Genomic DNA, 10,252 nt, shown 5'->3' on the forward strand with positions numbered 1-10,252 from the left:
GCAGCAGAACTTCCTCCCGGGCGCTGCGTTGCTGCGGCTGACGTGGATGGACGGACGTCCACCTCCTCCGGAACAGGGAGGTCTTTAGTGATTTTCTAAAAAAAAAAAAAAAAAGCCAAGAAAAAGAAACAAAAGTTATTACATGTGAATGTCACTGTCCAGTTTATAAATATAGCACATTTACAGCAGTCAGAGACAGCACAAAGTGCTGTACATCAGAAAAAATTCAATAAAACACGTGGTTTAAAGGAGCAACTTGATCACCTGCTTTATTTCATGAGTTAAATAGAATTTATAAGCATGTGTAACTCCCTTTCCCAGTCCTCCGCTCGAACTTGGAGACCCTGCGGTGATAGAGGCGGAAGGTCTTCCGCAGGTTGTCCAGCTGCCGCTTGACACCCTCGTACTTCCGCTGGAGGGTGTTGCAGCCCGGGCAGCTGGCCTGCGGTTCCGCCTCCTCCTCTGACCAGACGTCATCGGAGTCATGCTCCTCCTGGTCCAGCTGGCTGACCATTGGCGGGTGAGGGTCAGTGGCCCTGAGGGCTGCCAGCTGGAGGATGGTCACCCGTCTCTGGGCGGTGGCTACAGCCCGCTGCAGCTGCTCCTTGGAGAGCTCCGGGTGGCTGCTTTCCAGGTGTTTGTCACACCTGGAGGACATGTAGGTGCACCCAGAGACGGGGCAGGGCTCATACCGGAAGAACACCCGCTTAGTGGCCAGCTTGAGCAGCAGCTGACGCTCCTCGCCGTTGTCCATCTTGTGGGCCCTTTTGAGATGGTGGGAGAGAGCTGCGAAGGGGCGGCCACAGATGGGGCAGTTGTTGTACTTTGAAGCCATGGTCACTAAGGTAGGTATGTATACGTGCAAAGAGGATGATGTCAGTGTGTCTAAGGACGGGAAATGGAAGAAAGTGTTAATTTTTGACCCTTGTGTGAAGTCACAGAAGTGTCCTTGTCCAGTAAATGCTTTGTTCCACACCAAATCCTGTGTAAACACTGGTGTGTGCTCATGTCAAGCTGTCATAAATGTAATAACACAGTGTAACAGCTAACCTGTTGAGCTTATGGCAAGGAACTACAAATTTAACATGACAAAGACTACAAAATGACACCCTCTAGTGGCTAAAAACCTTTGCTTTGCTTTAAGAGAACTTCCTGCACAGCTTATGAAAAACTTCAAACACTTTTGGACATGTTATGCATTGTAGTCATTTATATTTATAAAACCTGTAGTTTATCTGTGTGTTGTGCTGCTAAACTCTTCCCATTTTATTAAATGACACTGATTTGCACTGAGTTCACTCTGACAAAAGGTGGATTTTAGCACTCTGTTCAGCTTATTGCAAGCAACTACAACTTTAACATGACAAACACTACTAAATGACAACTTCATGCACATGTTCTATTCACTGTTCAGGCTAAAATTGCACTTTAAACCATTTAATTATTACAGAGAAACGTGGACACCATGCTTACCTGTAGATGAACTCCAACAAAGAGGTAATTGGCTGATGAATGGGGGGATATAACCACAAAGTGCGCGCCAACTGAGCCAATGACGGTGACTGGGCGGAGATAACCACGAAGCGCGCGACAACTGAGCCAATGCCGGTGACTGGGCGGAGCTGAGAAGCGCGCGACAATTGTGCCAATGGAACGGGACGCGGATGTCAGCTGGGAGCGCACAACAACACCGCGGATGTAACGGGACACACTGCACACCTACCTGCACTGATAAAACGACAAGAGGACGGATGTAACGGGAATCTCTGGGCAGCTGCGCTGATGAAACGGGACACGACGAGAGGAGGCAGCCAAGCGTGAACCAGCTGTGCGCACGGAGATGGTGGTGAGCTTTGCGCAGACAGCGCACCGTTAGCAGATGATCTAGTGGTCTGATCATTGAAATCTACACATGTGTTGATGGACAGAAGGCTCCTGGACACTGCACAATCATTTGGAACGATCTGATCGCTCCCCAGGCTCAGCTAAACGCGCGTCTGTGACAGCAGCTTTGCGCAGCTGTTCACATGACCAAAACACGGCACAGACACGCGGTAAAACCGTCACCACTGCATGACTGTCACACCTGAGTAGGAGATCAGAAGCATCCTTTAGGGATTAAACACCGTGAAACATGGATGGACCTGCTGGAAGACTGGGAGACTAGCTCTGCACCAGTTAACCCATTAAACCTTCATGCTAATCGTGCAGCATCTCAGGTGAGTGTTGGCTCAAATCAATTTAAAAGCTAAGCCTCAGCTGATGCTTGTGCAAACAAACAACTAAAAACTCCTCTTTGGGTCCACAGTAACACACTTTGGATGACTTCACCTCCTCCAGCCAGCCAAACCTAATGGGAAGGATCATCTTGGCGTGCAGAGGTCAGCTAGACTGCCCTAGAGGTAATGCAACAGCTGTAAAACTAGGATGTGTCTTTGGGGGGACTAAAGATGAATCCTTTTTAACTGGAACGGTCATTTCAGCACCTACGGTTTAGAAGAAAATGATTTTAAAGTGACCGGAGCTAAAAAATTAAAGGCAATAGGTTGGAATTTTTTTTTGTTCGATTGGCTTCAAATTTGTACTGCACTTTCAGGTGTGCCACAGATGACACTTGTCCAAATATGAGGCTGATCGCACTTGTTTAACAGGCAAAGCTCAAGCACAGTGTCTCAAACAGTCTCCTCTTGTTACAGGACTCACCTGGCTGCAGAAACACGGTGACTCCCAAGAGGAGTAAACATATTTCCTTCAAATCCATCCACATGTCTTGAAAGGAGTCATGTCTCTCCAAGTCCAAACCAGCCTCCTCCATATCCTCTCGTGTGTGTGTGTGTGTGTGTGTGTGTGTGTGTGTTTGACCTTGTAGCGATCCAAAGCCGTGGAAATAACTTCTGACTGGGACAGTACACAGGAGCAGCTCCCTGCTGACCAGAACCTCTATTGGACTCGTCTTTGTCAGCTGGCACAAGAGTTTGTTCAGCTGCTCATGCAGCATCTGTGCTCCTGGCTGCAGTCGTGTACATCACAAAGTGAGACATTGAATGTGCCACCTTAGTGAGAAGTCAGGTCTGTTTTATTGTACTCAAAATAATGGTGTGCTACTTATAATCCATAAATGGAGTCCAAAGAATGTATAATTTTTAAATGGCAGCTGTAATAAAGTGGTTGTACATTCAAAATCTCACATTGTTCTGTTTACATTTGTGTGAAAACAAGGTCCAATCAGGCTGAAACATAACAGGAAGGGAGAATCTATGGAGTTTTAAGTGATCTGCACGTTTCATGATGATAGCACATTCCTAAGGGGGTCAGATTATGTCCCAAAGGTCACCGGGCCTGGTGTGACTTGAAGGCCGGTTTCCAAAAACAGCTTTGGTGGCTCATAACTTTTCCTCTGAATGTCCTAGAGAGGTCAAGTTTGTTTTAAAATACTCCAATTAATGGTCTGTATCTATAACAGAAGGAATGGAGTGGATAGGATGTACAGTTTGTAAATGGCACACACAGAATTATGTTGCACCAAGCACAATTTAACATGATTTTGGTTCCAGTTCCCTCAAACAAGGTCCAATCACGCTGAAACATAACAGAAAGGTAGAATCTATGGAGTTGTAAGTGATCTGTACATTTCATGATGATAGCACATTCCTAAGGGGGTCAGATGATCTCACAAAGGTCACCGGATCACTTCTGCCTTAAAGACAAATGTCCGGATACACCTATGGAGGCTCATAACTTGGCTTCTGAATGTCCTAGAGAGGTCAGGTTGGTTTTAAATTACTCCAATTAATGGTCTCTATCTGGAACAGAAGGAATGGAGTCATTAGCACTTACGGTTTTTAAACAGCACCCTGAAATATGTCGCACAAAGCACATTTTCACATAATGTTGGTTCCTTTTGTGTGAAAACAAGGTCCAATCTGGCTGAAACACAACAGGAAGGTAGAATCTATTGAGTTGTAAGTTATCTGTACATTTCATGATGATAGCACATTCCTAAGGGGGTCAGATGATGTCACAAAGGTCACCGGATCACTTCTGCCTTAAAGACAAATGTCCGGATACACCTTTGGAGGCTCATAACTTGGCTTCTGAATGTCCTAGAGAGGTCAGGTTGGGTTTAAATGACTCCAATTAACAGCCCCTATCACCAGCAGAAGGAATGGAGTCATTAGCACTTTTGGTTTTTAAATGGCACCCAGAAATATGTCGCACCAAGCACAATTTCACATATTTCTGGTTGCATATCTGTGAAACAAGCTCCAATCTGTCTGAAATGAACACATGATGGACCTGTGAGGTCAAGGAGCACACAGTATCAGTGTCAAGTCTGGAGGTTGAAGAGAACCCCGTTTTTAGCTGAAATCCATCTTTTTTCTGACCTCTGACCCAGAACAACACCAGAACAACGAGCTTCGGCTACCAAACTGCCTGAGCTAGCTCTGGGTGACGGCGGCATGCCAAATCCACATTTGTTTGGTGAAAATCGGTTGAGAAATGCCACTTTGCCGAGCACATGGCAGAAAAGGTGGGAAAAGTGCCGTACGGCCCCAAACGGACGCTTAACACGATGCGACCGGCACGAACTCAACGTATGTGTTTTGGGCCAGTGCTGGGATGCACCAGAAGAGTTTTCGGGCGCCTCGGATCAACGATGGCCGAACGGCAGCCAAAAAGGGTCTAAAAATCGTGGTTTCGGGCCTAGGGTTTTGCCGTTTGCTTTTAATTAATTAAAAATAGTTAAATTCCACGTAGGGACATGAAATTCACATATGTTGTAAAGAAGGACATGCCGAATTATATTTTAGTTGCGTCACGCTACGTCGCTCACTGACCAAGTTCGGCCACTAGGGGGCGCAGTCGAAAATTGTTTACACTCTCTGGTTCGGAAGTCCGGTACGAGCGCAAAAATCTACTCGTCTTTTCGATAGCCCTCACGGCGCTAGAATTGCGCCATTGTAAACTTGCAAGGTCGCGCACTTTGGGGGGCTATATCTCCTGAACCACAAAATATTTTTGCCACCAAACCACCTCGGATGGACTCGTGCTTGGCCCCCGAACCACATTTCCGAAGATGGCGCCGCTGGCGCCAGCAGAACTTTTTCTTTCCACTTTCTACCAGGAAAACACAAGTCCTCTTTGAGGCGATGGGTCTAAGAGGGCATTTTTTTGGCCAAACTCAGACACGACTTTTTTTTTTTTTTTTTTCAATTTTGACAGCGGATTATGATTGCTTGGCACCACGGGGACCACCTCTCCAAAAACGGGACGGATCGGGCGTTCTCTTGAGGAGCTGTGGCTAAAAAAGAGCGTGACCTCTGGCGACCTGGGGTTCGGAAAAGCACTGAAACAAAGAGCTACGGCTACCAAACTGCCTGGGCTAGCTCGGGGTGACGGCGGCATGCCAAATCGATGTTTGTTTGGTGAAAATCCGTTGAGAAACACCACTTTGCCGAGCACATGGCAAAATGGAGGGAAAACTGCCCTCAGGCCCCAAACGGACGCTAAACACGATGCGACCGGCACGAATTCGAAATCTTTGGTTCGGACCAGTGCTGGGCGTGGGACCGGCACAAGCTCGACGTATGTGGTAGCTGTCAGCTATCTAAAGGAAATGTGCAAGTTTCAACTCTCTAGGTTGAGCAGAACCCTGTTTTTCAGCTCCAAAACAGCCCAAATCCATCATTTTCTCTGCTTGTACCAAGAGGCTGTGAACCTTGACCCTTCTGAATAAGCCAGCAACTTGGAAACTGCATATGTTGTAGCTGTCAGCTATTTAAAGAAACATTCTCAGTTTCAAGTCTCTAGGTTGAGGAGAACCCTGTTTTTCAGCCCCAAAACAGCCCAAATCCATAATTTTCTCTGACCTCTGACCCAGAACAGCACTGGAACAACGAGCTACGGCTACCAAACTGCCTGGGCTGGATCGGGGTGACGGCGGCATGCCAAATCGATGTTTGTTTGGTGAAAATCGGTTGAGAAATGCCACTTTGCCGAGCACATGGCAAAATGGAGGGAAAACCGCCCTCAGGCCCCAAACGGACGCTTAACACGATGCGACCGGCACGAATTCGAAATCTTTGGTTCGGACCAGTGCTGGGATGCACCAAAAGAATTTTCGTGCGCCTCGGACCAACGTGGGCCGAACGGCGGCCAAAAAGGGGCTCAAGTGGCAAAAGGCCGCAAATGAAGCCTGAGCTAAATTTTCACACTTTTGGGCTGCCGTTTGAATTCGGTTCGGCGTAGCCGCACGAAATTTGGGGTGGTGCATCCCGGCTACCATCTCATCGACGCACGTCGAAATCGATGCCGTTGGACCTTTTCGAGGGCCCTTACAGGACGCGTGTCCAAGCAGATATAGTCAGGTGTCTGGTTACACCTTTGTGGGCTTATAACTTGGCTTCTGAATATCCTAGAGAGGTCAGGCTGGTTTTAAAATACTCCAATCAATGGTCTGTATCTAGAACAGAAGGAATGGAGTGGATAGGAAGTACAGTTTTTAAATGGCACCCAGACCTATGTTGCACCAAGCACATTTTCACATTATTATGGGTCCAGTTCTCTGAAAAAAGCTTCAATCAGGCTGAAACATCACAGGAAGGTAGAATCTATTAAGTTGTAAATTAATCATGTGTTTCATGATGATAGCACATTCCTTAGGGGGTCAAATGTTGTCACAAAGGTCACTTCTTCTTTAAAGGCGTGGTTCGTAACACACCTTTGTGGGCTTATAACTTGGCTTCTGAAAATCCTAGAGAGGTCAGATTTGTTTTACAATACTCTGCTTACCAGCCCCTATCACCAGCAGAAGGAATGGAGTCATTAGCACCTATGGTTTTTAAATGGCACCCTGAAATATGTCGCACAAAGCACATTTTCACATAATGTTGGTTCCTTTTGTGTGAAAACAAGGTCCAATCTGGCTGAAACACAACGGGAAGGTAGAATCTATTGAGTTGTAAGTTGTCTGTACTTTTCATGATGATAGCACATTCCTAAGGGGGTCAAATCATGTCTCAAAGGTCACCGGATCACTTCTGCCTTAAAGACAAATGTCCGGATACACCTTTGGAGGCTCATAACTTGGCTTCTGAATGTCCTATAGAGGTCAGGTTTGTTTTACAATACTCTGCTTACCAGCCCCTATCACCAGCAGAAGGAATGGAGTCATTAGCACCTATGGTTTTTAAATGGCACCCTGAAATATGTCGCACAAAGCACATTTTCACATAATGTTGGTTCCTTTTGTGTGAAAACAAGGTCCAATCTGGCTGAAACACAACGGGAAGGTAGAATCTATTGAGTTGTAAGTTATCTGTACTTTTCATGATGATAGCACATTCGTAAGGGGGTCAAATCATGTCCCAAAGGTCACCGGATCACTACTGCCTTAAAGACAAATGTCCGGATACACCTTTGGAGGCTCATAACTTGGCTTCTGAATGTCCTAGAGAGGTCAGGTTTGTTTTACAATACTCTGCTTACCAGCCCCTATCACCAGCAGAAGGAATGGAGTCATTAGCACCTATGGTTTTTAAATGGCACCCTGAAATATGTCGCACAAAACACATTTTCACATAATGTTGGTTCCTTTTGTGTGAAAACAAGGTCCAATCTGGCTGAAACACAACGGGAAGGTAGAATCTATTGAGTTGTAAGTTATCTGTACTTTTCATGATGATAGCACATTCCTAAGGGGGTCAAATCATGTCCCAAAGGTCACCGGATCACTTCTGCCTTATAGAGCAAGTAACGTCTAAATTAACTTTTTTTTGCTGATGAACTGTATAAATGAGTGTCTAATAGTGTTTTAAATGTGTGCATTCTTTATTTTAGCATTTTGGTGCATTTTCTTTAAAAATTAAAAATTCTGTCTAAAAACCACAGTAATGCGCCACCTTCAGCTGAAAACATAGAATTTGAGTCATTTTGAATAAATTTTAGCCAATGGCTAAAGAGTAAAGTACTACGTAAACCAGTAGAGTACTACGTAGCAGCTCCGTGCCAAAGTTATAAAAGCAACGAGCGTCTCGGCCACGCCCTGTGGCGAGTGGGAGTTGGATTTGCAAGCGAGCGTAGGAGGTCAGCGGTAGTTCAGCATTAGCATATAGCATTAGCATATCCTAGTCTTAGCATATCTTTTAGTGTTATAAATACTTATTTAGTGTTAGATTTGGCTGTTGGATATTGTAGTTTAGTTAGTGTTTGGCTGTTAGTGTAATTGGGAAAGTATTTCGGGTTTAGTGCTCCATATCGTCTTAGTATTGGTGAGTAGGTGTAGTGTAGTATGCTTGCGGTGACTCTGTGGGCATTTTACCCGCGATTCTGCACGTCTCCGTTTGAAGAGGGAGGCTGCCCACCGTGGCTCTTCCGCGATTTAGATGCAGCCCACCGACTCTGCTCCCCCACCACGGCGGGCTCCAGTCTGAGGTGAGTACGCTAAATAAACGTTTTAACATCTTCTAAAGACAATTCCCTACCTAAATGCAAAGTCTGAGAGACGTGGTTCACTTCCTTTAGCTAGTCGGCAATTCTGCAACAGTGTCTCTAACTGACGCAGCACTTGACAGACAGCATTACAGCGTGAAATCCAGCTTGTGACCCGGTTCTGTAAGGAAATCTGTTCAGGAGGTCGCATTTCAGGCTCTCCACATCATATGTGACTGACTTTTACGTTATAATGATCACACACTAGGAATGTTATAAAGCGCCTATATAGGACAGTTTCTTTTGTATATTATCTGACTTTATAAACTCCCAACAACAATGTGCTTATATATTTTTTTCAGGCTAAATCTACCCAAGACACTGGCTGTCAGACTGATTTAGCTGCAAGAATGCACTTGTCCAGGCTGATGTGAAACCTTCCCTGTAGCAAAGGTGAATTATTTTTAATAATCTTCTATGTAAACATTTTATTATTACCTTCTAGTTTTAATTTATTTTACAGATTATTGTTACACGTGATTTTATGCTCTTTTAAACATTTATAAATGTGCTGCTTCTTTGTTTTTACATAGCCAGCCAGAATGGAGTTCACAGCCGCAGTGTGTCTGGTGACCCACGGGGACCATGATGAAAATTCATCTTCCAGAAGGTCCCAGAGCAGCGGCCACACCCCCTGAAAAGACCAAGGTGTGAGGTGTCTGCTGTTGATTCCAGCTTCCACCTCAGTGACAGTGCAAGCTCAGTGAACTGTTCAAGGTAAAAAAAAATTAAAACATTTCAGAATTTTTAAGATATTAACAATTAAATAAGTATGTGATTACATCATGACGGAGGCAACTGATTCTGCCCCTTTGACACTTGGTGGTGACGTTTGAGCTGATTCACCTGGAAAACAACTTTTACATTAAATATTTTGTTTTTGCTATCAAAAGTAAATTAACTAATAACCTGCATTATAGCAGGACACTCAGCAAAATATGGACTCTATACCATGAGGCAGGCACACGTTAATAACTCTATAAGAGCACATAAGGTGAGCAACACCACATATTGTACACTGTCCTGAATTTGTTTTCTTTCTGCATCTCATTAGCCTGGCTGATCACCTGATAACTCCTGTCATCTGGTTATGACAGCATGAGGATGTCCTCACACACCTGTAACCTATCAGCTCATCTGGCAGAATAGAGAGAGAAGAGACAACACCACATCTCCTGTTCCTGGAAAGCCTTCAGCCATCCTTCGATGACTGAGAACCTCCATCAGCTCTGTCTCCTGTCTGCCCACAATTATTATAATAAATATTGTGTTTGACAAGTTTTTTTTGTGCTGCCAAATATCTCATATAGATTCCAGTTTTGATATTTTAATGGATATTTATAAATTACATTAATTGAATTATCACAATGCATGTTTAACTAGCTCTATTGTGATGAATTAAACTAGCACCTCACTGTTAAAAGCTCGTTTTAATTTCAAGCATGTTGAAGTATTTATGGACATGAACAAAAACAGGAAATATATAAATTGAGATTTATTTAATTAATATAACAAATAAGGGGGAAAGAGTCATTGAAAGGCACATTCTTCTGGAAGCTCCTGATCCTGACGACACCAGCAGAGGAGACCACCTGCAGACACCAGAGACCACCTGCAGACACCAGAGACCAGCTGCAGACACCAGAGGACCTAGAACCAAGAGAGCAGCTGTTATCAGTAAATAAATAAACCAGGGCAGTTTTAGTGAGCTGAACACATTACAGAATAATTTTCTCATGGGGCATTTTCATAACTTTATGCA

General features: G+C 44.6%; 1 long non-coding RNA gene across 1 annotated transcript; it reads left to right on the plus strand.

Annotated features, from left to right (window-relative positions):
• The first annotated feature begins 8,896 nt into the window (after positions 1 to 8,896).
• On the plus strand, positions 8,897 to 9,772 carry LOC129156191 (uncharacterized). Its single transcript, XR_008560321.2, has 2 exons — positions 8,897 to 9,207; positions 9,545 to 9,772. It is a non-coding gene; the product is annotated as an uncharacterized lncRNA (long non-coding RNA).
• The last annotated feature ends 480 nt before the right edge of the window (positions 9,773 to 10,252 follow it).

Source organism: Nothobranchius furzeri, chromosome 14 (assembly GCF_043380555.1).
Source record: "Nothobranchius furzeri strain GRZ-AD chromosome 14, NfurGRZ-RIMD1, whole genome shotgun sequence".
NCBI classification, from domain to species: Eukaryota; Metazoa; Chordata; class Actinopteri; order Cyprinodontiformes; family Nothobranchiidae; genus Nothobranchius; species Nothobranchius furzeri.